This window comes from Silene latifolia, chromosome 1 (genome assembly GCF_048544455.1).
Source record: "Silene latifolia isolate original U9 population chromosome 1, ASM4854445v1, whole genome shotgun sequence".
Classification (NCBI taxonomy): Eukaryota; Viridiplantae; Streptophyta; class Magnoliopsida; order Caryophyllales; family Caryophyllaceae; genus Silene; species Silene latifolia.
The window spans coordinates 148,605,760-148,621,841 of record NC_133526.1 but is presented as its reverse complement, the minus strand read 5'-3'; the positions used below and the strand labels follow the sequence as shown (position 1 = coordinate 148,621,841).

The window sequence follows — 16,082 nt, the reverse complement described above, 5'->3', positions numbered from 1 at the left end:
TGTGTACTCAATCTAGTTTTTGGATTTAAAGTGGTACTTAATTGTGACTATTAAGTGCATAAACTCTAAATAAGAATATAAACTTGTTAAGAGACAAAAGAGGTTTTCACTTTTGTGACCCTATACACCACGATTTGATGAATGGCTAGCCCATTATCAAGGTGATTATATTCTAAACCAAACTAGAATGACATATCATGTAGATGATGTAAGATTCAAATTGGTAACCCAAGATTAAACCTTAAAAGTTGGAATAATGAACGCAAAGAGTTATCGAGTACTCTTGAAACCATTAGATCGTTAATGGTATATGCGTATCTTGTATTCAAAGCAAGATGTCTCGTGCCTTTTGGTTGAAAAGGAGATCGAGGTTGTAAATCATTGATCCAAAATAGGTTGATCATTTTCTTTTACCAACGATTTAAGTTGACACTAGTGTGTTCACTTAATAAGGTAAATAGAGAAATCTTTGAAGAAGTTCAAATGTTCAAGGAATCACGATTTAGTCGTGATGGGATTATCAAAGTAAAGACTTTGATATAAGCCAAAGGAAATGTGATATAGTATCACAAGTTAATCTCTCTTAGCACGCATCATGGAATAATGTGTGTGATTGGATAAGAATTCAAACGCTATTCAATATGGTTTGAACTTCGATCAAGTTACTTTGAGTGACTTGATCCTTTTGGGGATTTTATCATTTTTGTCTAAATTATTTTTCCACTAAATCAAAACATATGAGATATGAAATGGTAAGGGTACCATGCTTGTAAGTTCTCACAAGAAACAAATGCTCAATTTTTCCCTTTCAATTTTCACGAGTACGACGGGTTTGCGGCTCATGAAGCTGTCTTTCTAAAATACAAGTTTATTTTAGAAGACAGAGTGGGAGAAATTATTCAAAGAACCACAAAGATGTTATGTCGCAAGAAACTGGTCTTTCTTGGCTACATGAGACGTTTTGTGTAAGACATTGTTTCTTCAAAACCTAGGAGGTTAAAATTCGTCACTTGTTAAAAATGATGAATTCATGTTACTTTTAAGAAAGTAAAGAGCTTATAACTTACAAAGAAATTGTTTGATTCAAGATTGATTACTTCTGGAAAGTAATGAACATATGACTTACATAAGAGTGTTTAAGTCACAACTCAATACAAGGCTTAGAGCCATGAAAATCCGAAATAAAAGGCTTGATTAGTGACAAAGGGTTTTGCACTAATAAAGAGAGATTTCAAGGTTTGATTGGTTGCAAAGGGTTTTGCACCAATTGAAATGCTTAAGTCTATTTGGATCTTCTTAGGGATTGTGTTTCATTATTATGAAATACATAGCGAGTGAATCTAAGACCCACTTCTTCAATTAGAAGGAATGTATTCAATACATGTCTTGAGTTTTGAAGATTCTTGCAATCCCAAGATAATGTGAAACTTAAGAGAGGGTCTTAAGTAGGACATCAATGAGTTGGAATCAACATTTTGGATCATGTGATAAAACATTTCTCGATAAGTCAAGAAGTTGTGTTTATACATGGAGTTTAGTGGGAGTTACGGAAATTTTAATTAGTCCGATATGTGGATGACATGTTGATCATTAAGAATGATTTAAGACTTTTGGAGTATTAAAATACATCTGGAATATCCGGATTTATGAAGATAAATCCACATGATATTAGCGTCAGTAAGAAGTCTTATGTTGATAAGATTCATGACTAGTTCAATTAAATTGAACGTACTTAATTGATTCCATTTGCTTCCGCTGCCGGATCAATTAAATGAGTAATGATGTATAACACTTCATATACTTTGAGTATGATGAATTGTTTTCAAAATCGAATTTAAGTAATCTTTACCAAGCAAGCTATAAAGATTACCCTTAAGTGCTTGCAGAAGCATTAAGGAAGTAAAGCAAAGTGTTTTTGATGCAATTTTGTGTAAGGGTGTTACACAAGTGACAATTGACAATTGAGGTTGCGCATGGGTTCTGACAAAACCATAATCAAAACACATTAGGATGGTTAAGATACCATTGTGGCAATGTTAATTAAGAAGTAGATTTTCTAGAATCGTTCTAGGGAATAAAGAACAATGAGAGATATTTATAACGGAAATTGAGTACACTTGCGATCATGAGATGTGCAAGAAAGATGAGTCATGCACACTGTGAAAACAGTGGGAGCTATTCTAAGGCTAGAGGGACTATGTCTTGATTAGATCTCGACACGTACTCAGAAAGTATTGTAATGCAAATGTATACATTACAAAGGAAAACGAGTATGTAGTGAGGTTAAGTAAGGTACAAGAAATTGATAAAACCTACTAACCAAAGCCTTCTCAAAGGCTAAACATGATGAGTCATGTCATTTCAATTGAATTGAAATGAACAACTATGTACAAGATCATATTAGATTATAGAACATGAAATAGTAATCAAGCATTGACTATTCATGTGTGATAATCGCATTTGTCGTTCGAGTTTTATTTTAAAACTCTTTTTATTATACTTTGTTACATCCAAACGGGTTGTAGAGACAATTGAACCCCGTTAAAGTGAACACGGATTAGCATAGTATTCGCCCATAGTCGCTTGTATGAGGTGACGTCTCGAAGTGACTAGAGTGTGATGCGATTGATGGCAAGTTCATGTGCCATACAGTCATGTGAGATGACTAGTCGATCACATAGGCAGATGTTAGGAACACCTTGTCGGGCCTTATGACCGCTTATAGAGTTCTGGCAAATTTATATAGCCTGGTCGTGGCGAGAGCTGCTATAGTATTCAAATGAGTCGATTCTTTTGACTAAAGACTATTCACCTAAGATGGCTCCGTTTCAGATTAACTTTGATTTGTGTTACTACGACCTTCGTAAATGGGGTCAAATGGGCATATTTTGGGTTATGATGGCTGTGGCTAGTCGAAGGGAATGAGTGCGATAGGAATTGTCCATCCCCTTGTCAGGGTTAAAACAATATCTCAAGGCCACTCGAGGAGTAATGAACTGGAAATGCGTGGCCACGCTCGGAAGGTATCCAGAGTGGATAAAACCGGTCAATCAGTTATTCTCCAGATCGAGGAAACCACTCTCGATATGATCACTTGCAAGTACGACCTGAAAGACACCTTGCATTGAGTGGGAGATAGTAATAGGACAAGAGAATTGGTGACGCACACTTGTCGAGGACAAGTGGGAGATTGTTGGGAAATGTGTCCTCAACAATAGTGCGATCACATGATTTAAATATCATTATTAAATCTCATTTTAAAGAATACAATTGGGAAGTAATTTTGTTACTGTCAACTGGTCAACATATATCGGTAATGATTGGCTGACTAGAGTTTGACATTACTGTCGTGTGACGGTGGTGATCAGTTGACCCCCTAGGTCATACCTAAAGGGCAACACTCTTAATTGATCATTTAATTAATCGTATAACGTTACGAGTTAATTAAATTACTTGAAAAATTGAATTGAGACGATTTTGGAAGTAAAATTTACGTATCAAATTGAAATGTGATTAAATGAGATACGGTCTGAGTAATCGAATTGTATCATTACTCGGATGAAATTATTGTTTAAAGAAACAATTGAAAAGGAATGAATAAATTATTATAAATACAGAATGTTGTAGTTTATAATCTGGAAACATTTTTGGTACGAGTAATTACGAATTACTAGTCAATTTTGTAAATGACATATTTTATGAGTATGTTGATTTTTAATATGATAAAAATACATTTCATTGTAACATGTCATGTAACATGTTACATGTGACAAATTTGACAAATGACAAAATAAAATGGTTTCTCCATTTTATACATAAAACCGAAATTATGGGTGTGTTTAGAGTATATATTGTGTTATTTATTTTAATGGAAACACAATGATAACACTGGGGTAGTAGGCTTTGCATGCTTGGTCTCTTGTGAAGAGCAAAAATAAAAGCTATTGGGCAACCTACCCAATGCCACAATTTCGGCCACCAAGAAGAGAAAAGAATGAGTTTTCTTTTTCAAATTAATTCATTCATACAACAAGATTTTTTTCTAGTGTAAGAAAATCACAAATATTCTCTACAATTTATGAGAATTCTAGAGAAATAAACTCCAAAATCCCCTTACTCTTGACCGAATATTCAAGAGCACAAACAATATTTTTGGGTCATTTTTCCACAAGAATTAATATTATCTAGTACTCATAATATTAATTCTAATTAAGAGAAAGCCTTGGGTATAAAGCTTAGGGAGAGATCTTACCCTTAGATCTTTGTTCTTCCATTGGAATAGCTCAAGAACAAGAAGAGATAGGTGATCTCTCTTGTGCCCTAATAGCCGAAATCTACTATGTAAGGACATGATTTCTCCTCTTTTATATTATTGTTTGCATGCATAAAATCCGTTTTAATTTTATGACAAATTAATTTTGACATATATGAGTATGTTAAATATGTATATGAATCTACATTTCCTTCAGATTTCTCATTGCAGGCGGGTTGTATGTTGGTTGAGGGTTTTGAACATTTTGGTTCTTGTATGAAAGGTTTGGATGGAATTTGGAATAGTTGGAATAAGGGGTGCCACTTTTGTATGCTTAGAAAGCATTCACTTGTTCACTAGTTCCCCTACATTCACTTTGGTTATGTCCCAAAGTTCCACAACTTTCACATACTCCACTTGCAATTGAGGATGATGCCACCATAGCATTAACATGTTGTTTGGGTGATTTGGAAGCTTCATCAAGCTTAGCCATGGCCTTCTCAAACTTCAAATTGATGGTGTCAATATGAGTACTTAGTTGAGCACCCCATTGTGTGATGGAATCTACCTCATGCTTTCATCCTCTAGTAGCCTTTTGAAGCCTACTATATTGGGAATTATGAACCGCCATCTCTTCGATTTTGGCCCATATTTGATTGTCATCAACTTCGTTGAACACTCGATTGGATCCCATATTGATAATGTTGCGGGAGTCTTTATATTGACCATTTTAAAATTGTTGCACAAGGAACCATTTGCTAAATCCATGGTGTGGACAAGAATGAATAGTGTCCTTAAATCTCTCATATGCTTCATACAATGATTCTTCATCTCTTTGCTTGAACCCGGTGATTTGGGCTCTCAACATGTTAGTCTTCTCCGGAGGATAGAATTTTTTGTAGAAAGCAAGTGTCAACTTCTTCCATGAGTCAATACCAAGGGTAGCCTTGTCTAGGCTCTTCAACTATTGCTTTGCGGTACCAATCAAAGAAAAAGGAAATAATACTCATCGGATTTGATCTTGAGTAACTCCGGTTTGAGAAATCGCATCACAATAGTCACAAAAAGTCTATATATGTGAAATGAGGGCTTCACTAGGCATCCCTCCAAATTGACTTCTCTCAACTAATTGAATGAATGCGGATTTGGTAATGAAATTACCGGTTAAATGTGGTGGTGTAGGAGTACTATTTGTTAGGTTCTCCTCGGTTGGTATAGAATGTGATGAAAATTTAGGCATTGTTGGTTGATTTTGTATTGGGTTGTCCTCTCCTTCTCTTGCAAAAGGGTTGGTAAACTCAATGTTATTTGGTTGAATGTCCGCAATCTCACCAATACCTACAACTCTTGAAGTTCCTCTAGCAACTCTTCTATTGTTGGTTAAGGTCCTTTCAATTTCAAGATCAATAGGTAATGGATTACCTTGTGATCTCCTAGTCATGCAAAATATCAAACAACTCGAAAACAATTAGAACAACTTTGAGGAGATTGAATTCCCCAAGGTAAAGAAAGACACAACTAAAAACAATTAATGATAATCAAATCAAGTTAACACCGTCCCTAGGAACGGCGCCATTTTTGGTTCGGTTTAAACTCGTCGTCAAAAGCTACCAACCAAAACCATATTTATAACTTCACAAACTACTCTTAGAAAAGAGGCAAGAAAAGGTCGGATCTCAAGAGACGGGTATTGATGTAGGATTCTCAATTGCAAATGGTTGTGTCTTAGGGTGTCACAATTTGGGTTGAGATGAAATTGGTCTAAACTAATCAACAAGATGAAAGTATAGTAATGAAAACAAGCAAGGTAGTTAAAAGGGGATGTAAACAATTGATTAAGGGAACTAGGGTGTCGTGGGTTCATAGGAGATTCATGAGAGTTGATCATACAAACATGTTCTCAATTAGATGCAATCACTTATTGTTGTGATGTGATCAAGTTAGTGTATATCTTTCAATCCCTAAGAAGGTTTGGGTCCCGGAGCCGAATCGATTAGATTGTACAACACCTAAAACTCGACTAATCCGTCCTATTCAACTGTATGCATGGTCTAATGAGGCTCGAGTTGGTGTATAAACTTACAAGCCTCATTGAAGAGATAGGTGATGGATAAAAAAAATGCAACGATTCATAGGCTCGCATTTCATCAAACATAACATGTGCATAAGTTGAAATCACAACAAGCAAGCAAATTAATTATTAAAACATATTAGATTAAACATGAATCATTCCCCGTATTTGTTTCCCCTAATTCCCCATTAACCCTAGCTAGGGTGACTACTCACTCATGATCAAGTTTAGCATGTCAATAAGGTTGTCAATCATACTAACAAAGCAAAACATGATGAATAAATAAAAGTGATTAACAATAATTAAACAAGATTAAGAGAGAATTATAGCTATGAAGATAATTCCAAATAATAAAGCCAAGAATAATATAATTACTTGATGATTGATGGAAGGTTGTCAATCCTCCAAATAAACCCAAATAATCTTCTAACTACCCAAAATAAAGAAAGAACAATTGAGAAATTAAGGAAATATTAAGATGTGATTAATATTGAGAAATGTATTACAACTAAATTAAGACTAATTTCATGAGATTAAGAGAGAATTACAAAGTGATTATGGATGGATTAAGAGAGCATTCAGGAATGATGATACTCTAGGTAGTACAAAAGGGTATTTATACTAAAGATTAGGTACAAAGATTAGGGTTACTAAGGACTTAAATTGAAAGATAATAGATCCTAAATAGACTCTCTAATTAAAAACAAATTATCTCATAATATGTTCATTTAGTGATCTATGTAACATGCATGCAAATATAAAAGCATAAAATTAAAGACTAAGGAAAAACAATTTCCTTACATTGATATTTATGGTAATATGGGCACAATCAAGATCTCCTATCTTGATTGTTCTTGAGCTTAAAACAAAAGGATGATCCTCTTAGAAAAACTTTCAAAAAGAAAGTCTCCTTCAAGTTGCACCCAAGAACAAATCACCCAAATAATCTTACAAATATTAACTAGATATTTGTAAAACTTAACCTGATAATATTTGTAATATTACTAACACTCTTAGTAATAATATTTTGATTACTAACTTCTTAGTAAATGAAGTATAATAATTTTAGACAGAAATACCAATAAGTTTTATTCACATGCAAAATAGTGTACAAGTGAAGTAGTGTAAAAATTAACAAAACTTGGAGTATATAGGAGGAAGTGGCGGGTTGAGTGTAGGATTCATTTTCCTTATTTTATTGTCCAACACATTATGACACACATAATGATCACATGACAATTATGAAAGAAAAATAAGCAAAGTGTAATGATCATGATCATCCATTACACTTCATTTACACGGTCCAATGTCCCATTTATGGGTACATTTTGGTTCTTATATTTGTCGCACAAATACGTGTAAATTTTATTTAAACATCATTTCATGTTTAAATGCTTCCAATTAATTTCGTCCAAATCACTCCGTAAATATACGTGTACCGCTACACTATTATTTTACGTATTAATAGTAATCACATTAATCAATTATTACAATTTTAGTGAATTAACAATTAATTAACTAAAACCCGTCTCCCATAATTTATTATTCAATTATCGCATAATTAAATAATAACTATCGTGCCTCGAGTTCGCAACTCGAAATCTCTCTAAAATAATCGACTAACCTTTTAGTCTACAAATCAAGGGACTAAATAAATTGTATCTCATACAATTAATTAGTTATCAGTTGGGGTTCGTTCCTATAGGTGTGACCGAAAGAGGTTAGTTGATCACCGCCGTCTCACGACAATAACGTCAAACTCTAGTCAGCCAACCGTTATCGATTTACGTTAATCAACTGACGAGGATCAAATAATTAAATATCTGAAAATATTCCTTGAATGAGATTTATTATGTAAATGCACTATTGTGGAGGACACTAACTCCAACAATCTCCCACTTGTCCGACACAAGGTGTGCGCTACCAATTCTCTTGTCCGTTTTAATCTCCCACTCAATGCAAGGTGTCTTTCAGGTCGCACTTGCACATGAACATATCGCGAGTTGTTTTCTCGATCGGGAGTGTGACTACCTGATCGGAAAAATCTCTCACAGATTACTTCCGAGCGTGGCCACGCATTTGTAGTCATTAACTCCTCGAGTGGCCTTGAGATATAGTTACCCAACGTGGGTGGACTATTCCTGTCTGCCCTATCTATCCTATTGCACAATACAGATCACCATGACCTAGTAAATTCCCATTGGCCTCCTTTCACGGCACGACCTAGGACAAAGACCAAAGTCACTCGGAAACTGCACTTGCTCAGATAATAGTCTCCAGTCAAAAGAATCGACTCATAGGAACATCTTAGAGATCCCTGCCACGACCAGGCGTCTATAATAGAACTTAGGGACTCTCTAAATGGTCTCTCTCCGGAAAAGTGTCACACACTCTGCCTATGTAATCGACTAGTCGTCACGTATGACTTTATGGTGTTAAACAACCATCAATCGACTTAAAATCTAGTCACTCTGAGACGTCACCTCATTAAGTGACTAGGGACAAAATACAATGTTCATCTTGTTCACTTGAATAGTATTCAACATTGTATCCACAACTTATTCAAATAAACAAGGTATTCAATGTTTTCAGTCAAACTGAATAATTGAGTTCTTAAAGAAACTCTAACAATGAATGCGAACATCACTTATGTAAATATCAATACTCTATCCAATATTTACATAACGATCTTTAGCAATTAAGGTATACTCCTCAATTCACATTGAGATGACATAACCATCATGTCTACGGCTTTGGTTAGAGGGTAAGCAACAGTTGCATCACTCTAATTTCCATTGCTATTTTCCTTTGTTCTATGCAATCTTTTCATCACATAGAGCATTTCTAAGTACACGTCTAAACAAGTTTTTTGACTCTGGTTCTAAAGCCAGTCAAACACTCCCACTGTTTTCACAGTCTTTTGGGTGACGATATTCGGCTAACAGAACTACTCTAGTTCCATTAAATTCCGGATATCAACTGTCTCTTATACAACATTAGATGTTGTAATATACTTAGCTTTCGTTCATGATTTATACGTAAAACACTTATACAAATCCTTCATATGACATCTTTTATGTATGACTCCTCATATATATATGTATAACTTCTTATACATTTTATTCTTTATGCACATAACACTTTTACATGCTAACCATTCCTTAACGAGGCCCATAACATCTTATAAGCATAGGAATGTTTCCGTGTAATCCTTTTACACAAAATTCTTAAATTACTCCAAACTACAAGAGTCAATCCTCAGTGCTTCTCAAGTACTCAAGGATGCTCTTGATAATCATCTAGTGACACTCACTAGGAAATGATTGGTAATGACTTCTCATATTCTCAACATGATAGCTTTTAGCATATTTAATAGATCCTGCAGCGGAAGTACAAGAGATCATATTAATTGTTCAACAACTTGAACGAGTCAAGAATCTTATCACATAAGTCTCTTGACTATAATGTTAATATCCATAGAGATCTATCTCATTAGATCCGGATATTTAATATGCGCCATGATACTCTCAAGTATTTACCCGAGAATATTTCTAGTCACTAATATGTCAAACACATATTTTAGACTAATAAATATCACCTTAGCTACATTTCTAGTCAATAATATGTCAAGCACATATTTTAGACTAAGAAATATCACCTTAGCTCCCACTAAACTCCATGTATCATCATGTTATCTCGACACTCGAGTAATACCGTTTTGATAGACTACATGATTAAACTCAAAGTTCCAACTCTTTGACGTATATAGATCACAAAAGGGATCTTCCAAGCATGCTAGGCTTCTTAGCATTGACAACATCAACAATACTTCTCCCTTCATAAGATACATTCAAGGAGAAAGTTTCGTTATCCTTTCACCTAAACTCATCCTCATGAGAGGCTATATTGCTAAGACCATACGAATTGATAAAGACATTTGGGTTGTCACAAACTCTCTATAACAAGCCCAAATTTTAAACATCTTATGTAACCTTTACGACAAGATCAAGGTAATCAGCCAAAGTATTCACCTTAAATCAAGTCTCGAAAACATCTCGTGTTTCCTTCGTTATCGCATCGTGTGCAAGGATATCAATTCGAATTGCATGGTGACACGCCATCACATAGAGTTCATACTATAGAAAAGCCTGTGATGAGGGTTTAAGATTTGTCACTTCTGAAAAGTAATGCAATATTATCGCAAAATTATCTCCTTATAACCACTGAGCCACAATAAAGAACGTCTTCTTGCATTATACTCAGTTTGTGGGTCTTGGACTTCCTTAAGTTAAAAATTTCTCCCACACTGTCTTCCAGAATATGAAAATCTTTCTGGAAAGACAGTATTATGAGCCACAAACTCTTTGTTCTCGTTTTGGAGGAGTAAAAACCAAGTGGTTCAACTTTGGATAACCCTCACAAAAAATAAAAAATTGGTTCTGAACATAAACATTTATGATCCCAAATGTATAAAAAGACAAGTTAGGGACTCTCCCTATCCATATCTCATATGGAATCATTTAAGCTATTATAGTCGTGTTTTAAACTTCTAGTGAGAAAATAGCTTACAAAAATTGCGAAAAAACCTCAAACTATATCTCATAAAGTTCGGTTTATATACTTGACTACACCATACTCTATAGTGTCCCAAGGAGAAGGTATTATGTGAACTGGTTCACAATCTTTATAGTGATTATCAAGGTCATTAGTTGATATTACCCATTTGATCTTCAAAGTCATTACTTTGAAACTTCCGATCAACATCTTGATCTTGACATGCTTTTGGTTTACTACTTCATTTTGAAAATATTCCACGTTTCAAAAATCACTTTTATGTCTTATTAAATAGATACAAGGTTTTCATATCTACTTAACATTACGGTAAAAGTAACGAAGTATATATATATATATATATATATATATATATATATATATATATATATATATATAACCAACTATCAGCCTTAAGCATCCGTATGTATATGGTCAATCACCTCACTATTGTGTTTCTTTTCTGCAAAAGAAAAACATAATACATGTACACATACCATAAGACTCAAAATCAAATGGTTGTTCAATGCGCTTTTCGTTTACTCGTTTGAAACGAATTTACTTGAGGTTTGATCAATTGGGTTCACCAGATTAGAGACTTTAAAATCTACAAGATAGTATAACATTTAGTTTTCGTGAAGAATGTAAAATTCCTCTAACTTAAGTGGTCTAAACCAACCACCAAGTTATCATAGGAGTAGGTAAAATATTTTGTTTTAAATCACATGAGTGATGCCTTCTATGTATAAACATAGATAATTACTTTCTTTTAAAACCAAATTTAGGTACATTTGTCCTTATCGAAATCATTCCTACTCTAGCACCACTTCGATACAAAAATGTCCTATGCTAGACGTCTTACGTTTTATCAATTCATGTAAAGTTCTTTACAAAGAGATGACTCGTACTTGGTATCTCATACCAAGATAGTGGAACTAGCCTATCCATTGAGTAGATGTCTCTTTCAACTTTGTTCTATCGCATACATCTAGGGTTGATACTTCTTAACTCCCACTCACTTTCACATTCCTCTTTGCTTCAATCAAGCAAAAATGAATCTCATGAAGACCTCTCTTCATGTCATTCGTGATATTTTATACACTTAGTAAGAGTGAATTACTATAAAGTGAGTGTTAACATGTGGCAAAATCTCAACTTCTTGCGAAATTGGACTACTTAACCGTTCAATTGTTATCATATGCCTAAACTCTTTAGCGCATAAACAATCGATTTGGCCTTTCTCGAAGTGAGCCATTTGACGGTATCATATTGGAGTATTATAAGTGTTTTTGAAAACTCTTTTCGCAAACTTTTGAATTACACTTGAGTAATTAAAACTAATATGTCATCATCATGACGGAGGTGTCACTTCGGAAATCAAGACTCTCTTGATAAAATATGACTTCCTTTTAAACTCGTAATATGAGTTTGCAACATGAAACCCCTTTTTAATATGTATGGACGTTAATTAAGTTGTATAATAACCGCAAAAATCGTTGTAAGCTTATGTAGGTGAATTGGTAAATCATGTTACCAATCATTAATTCCTTCAAAGAAACCGCTTTTTAAGAAAGAATGAAACAAGTATAACAATAAATAGAAAAAGGAGGATGAAGTGCGCGATGTCATACATTTATGACAATGAACGAAAAATAGGAAAAATTAACATTCAATGTTTTAATTTTACTTGTGAAACATCTTTAACAAGTTTTAACATTTATATAATGATCTCCCACTAAATTATATAAAGGATTCCAAGAACCAAATATTAAACAAAAATGAGCATCGCTTGGGAGAAACATCCCATAATTGTGTAAATTCGGTAAGTCACGTTGACTAATTCTACCTCTAGAACTCTTGGTCGACGAATTTACTTAAATCCATCTACTAGCCCCGGAACACAAGACCGTCTTATATCCCGTTGAGTCCAACAATTTTGGCGTATGATAACCGCTTACCACCCTACTTACTCAAGGTTAAAAGAGAACACCCCGCTTGGGCGAGCGTGGCTCTAATGAACAAGAGATTCATAGGTGTTACTAATTGGTAAGGCTAATCTCAATTTTAGTTATGTGAGAGATCTTGTCAATTTAGTCATAAATTCCCTATAAGTGAACTAAGTCGGCGAATGTAAATGGCGTGAACTGACAATCGCGAAGATAAAATGCATGTGAATGGCGATTTTGGCATGCGCAAAAATAAAAACAAGCAAACAAGTAAGCATATGAAAAATCCTAGTATGGCCACCTAGTTAATAAAAACTAGTCTATTACATTTCGGAAAAAAACTTCTTGGTCCCTTGCCTCTTCATTCCAAAAGTGGCTTCTTCTTGTGGGATTTGGAACACCTTCCAAAAATAGACTCCGTCTCGATGTAATCCGTCTTTTGGAAACGCCGGTAAAAATAACTATTACAAATGAATTACATAGCTATTCTTATTATAAATTAATTAATAAAATAAATAAAACTATTAATTAATTACAAACCGACGATACGAGATCGTATTTAAATTACAAACAAATCGCTATTCCCATTCATTTCGGGTAATAACGATTAAAATAAACTAGGCCATACTAGGTACAACAAGATAAATACTTTAAATAAATGACAATCATTCATTCAACTTAAATAAATATGCTTAAAATGCTGTAAAAAGATGCCAAAATCGCCCTATCCATCAAACGTTGGTATCCATCTCGGTGTTTGTGGATTTAATCGATTTTTAACTTGGAAAAATCAATAATCAACTCTTAAATATCATTTAAGTCCAAACTAATTGTCCAAACTATTTTGGACCTCAAAATTAGTCCTCACTAATTTTATGATGAATAATTAGTTTGATTTGGTGATATTTTGCTAATTTAATCGGTAAAATCATAATTTTTAAGTAAAAATTCAAAATAATTGAAAATTTACCCAAACAAATTGAAAAAAAAATTCTGAGTATTCTGAAACACTCCCAAAAACACCAAAATGTAAGAAAAAGTGCACCAAAAATCCGGATAAAATTTATGAAGAAAAAGATCGATATTTATCGGTTTTTAACCACTAAAACCAATAAACATCAAAACAAGGTGAAAACACATTTTAAATTTCACTTTTAACTTTTAAATAATATTCTTAAATGTACATAAATTTATCATGGGTAGGAACAAACGTTTAAAAATTATGATTAATTTATTTCACTTTTATTGACTTTAATCTCATAAAATCAATAAACATACAAAACTTCAAACAAACCTTCAACATTTTGCATACAATGAGTACAAAACATGCATGAAACACCATAAAAATTCCATGGCATGAATCATCTTTTAACTATTTTTAGTCAATTTATAACTAAAATACGGCATTTTGACTCGGTTTTCTACCAAAAATCACTAAAAATAGCAAAATAACTTCATAAATCACCAAACTTTACTACAAATCTTTTGAGATCAGTAGGTGTGCATGCCCCCAAAAATTTCATGCTAAAACCTCTTCTAACACAATTTTTTTGAGTTTTTATAAATTATCTCATAATTTATTAATATGCTTAAAATCAACATGCAAATTACAAGCCTAAGCTCTAATACCACTTGAAAGATAATATATCCTAATTAGACTCTCTAATTAAAAACAAATTATCTCATAATATGTTCATTTAGTGATCTATGTAACATGCATGCAAATATAAAAGCATAAAATTAAAGATTAAGAAAAAATAATTTCCTTACATTGATATTTATGGTAATATGGGCACAATCAAGATCTCCTATCTTGATTGTTCTTGAGCTTAAAACAAAAGGATGATCCTCCTAGAAAAACTTTCAAAAAAAAGTCTCCTTCAAGTTGCACCCAAGAAGAAATCACCCAAATAATCTTACAAATATTAACTAGATATTTATAAAACTTAACCTTGATAATATTTGTAATATTACTAACACTCTTAGTAATAATATTTTGATTACTAACTTCTTAGTAAATGATGTATAATAATTTTAGAGAGAAATACCAACAAGTTTTATTCACATGCAAAATAGTGTACAAGTGAAGTAGTGTAAAAATTAACAAAACTTGGAGTATATAGGAGGAAGTGGCGGGTGCAGTGTGTAGTGGTGGAGTGTAGGATTCATTTTCCTTATTTTATTGTCCAACACATTATGACACACATAAAGATCACATGACAATTATGGAAGAAAAATAAGCAAAGTGTAATGATCATGATCATCCATTACACTCCATTTACATGGTCCAATGTCCCATTTACGGGTCCATTTTGGTTCTTATATTTGTCGCACAAATACGTGTAAATTTTATTTAAACATCGTTTCATGTTTAAATGCTTCCAATTAATTTCGTCCAAATCACTCTGTGAATATACGTGTACCGCTACACATATTATTTTACGTACTAATATTAATCACATTAATCAATTAGTACAATTTTAGTGAATTAACAATTAATTAACTAAAACCAGTCTCCCATAATTTATTATTCAATTATCGCATAATTAAATAATAACTGTCGTGCCTCGAGTTCGCAACTCGAAATCTCTCTAAAATAATCGACTAACCTTTTAGTCTACAAATCAAGGGACTAAATAAATTGTATCTCATACAATTAATTAGTTATCAATTGGGGTTCGTTCCTATAGGTGTGACCGAAAGGGTTCAGTTGATCACCGCCGTCTCACGACAATAACGTCAACCTCTAGTCAGCCAACCGTTATCGATTTACGTTAATCAACTGACGAGGATCAAATATATAAATATCTGATAATATTCCTTTAATGAGATTTATTATGTAAACGCACTATTGTGGAGGACACTAACTCCAACATAAATGACTATTAAGACCCTAAGAAAAGTTGAGAAAATGCTACTCCAGATGGAAATGAGCGGATCCTCTTGCTAGTCATATCTCGATCCGCTCGTTCCGTGGTAAGGCACGAGTTGTTCTGCCTTGAGATCCGCTCGATCTTGGGGAAGACGCTCGGATCCAGCTGCTGCAAGCCACTCGTTTTGGGCACAAGACGCCCGGATCCTGGTGTACAGAGATGCCCGGATCGTGCTCGATCCGCTCGGATTCTTGGACAGACTAGTTTTCTTCTTTTCCTCCTTAACAATCCGTAAGGATCATGTGACGGATGCAAGGATCCGTTCATCATTGCCCATTTCACTTTATTATCTACTTAGGCATCTAGTGTTAGTCTTCTCTTTGATGCTT

General features: G+C 33.7%; 1 long non-coding RNA gene and 1 other non-coding gene across 2 annotated transcripts; one reads left to right on the top strand and one right to left on the bottom strand.

Annotated features, from left to right (window-relative positions):
- Nucleotides 1-5,013: 5,013 nt before the first annotated feature.
- Nucleotides 5,014-5,120, top strand: LOC141620720 (small nucleolar RNA R71). The gene has a single exon (XR_012532023.1). It is a non-coding gene; the product is annotated as a small nucleolar RNA R71 (small nucleolar RNA).
- A 7,420-nt stretch (nt 5,121-12,540) lies between these two features.
- LOC141606377 (uncharacterized) lies at nt 12,541-14,898 on the bottom strand. The gene is made up of 2 exons (XR_012526706.1): nt 14,591-14,898; nt 12,541-13,281 (listed from the first exon to the last, which is right to left on the bottom strand). It is a non-coding gene; the product is annotated as an uncharacterized LOC141606377 (long non-coding RNA).
- Nucleotides 14,899-16,082: the final 1,184 nt, after the last annotated feature.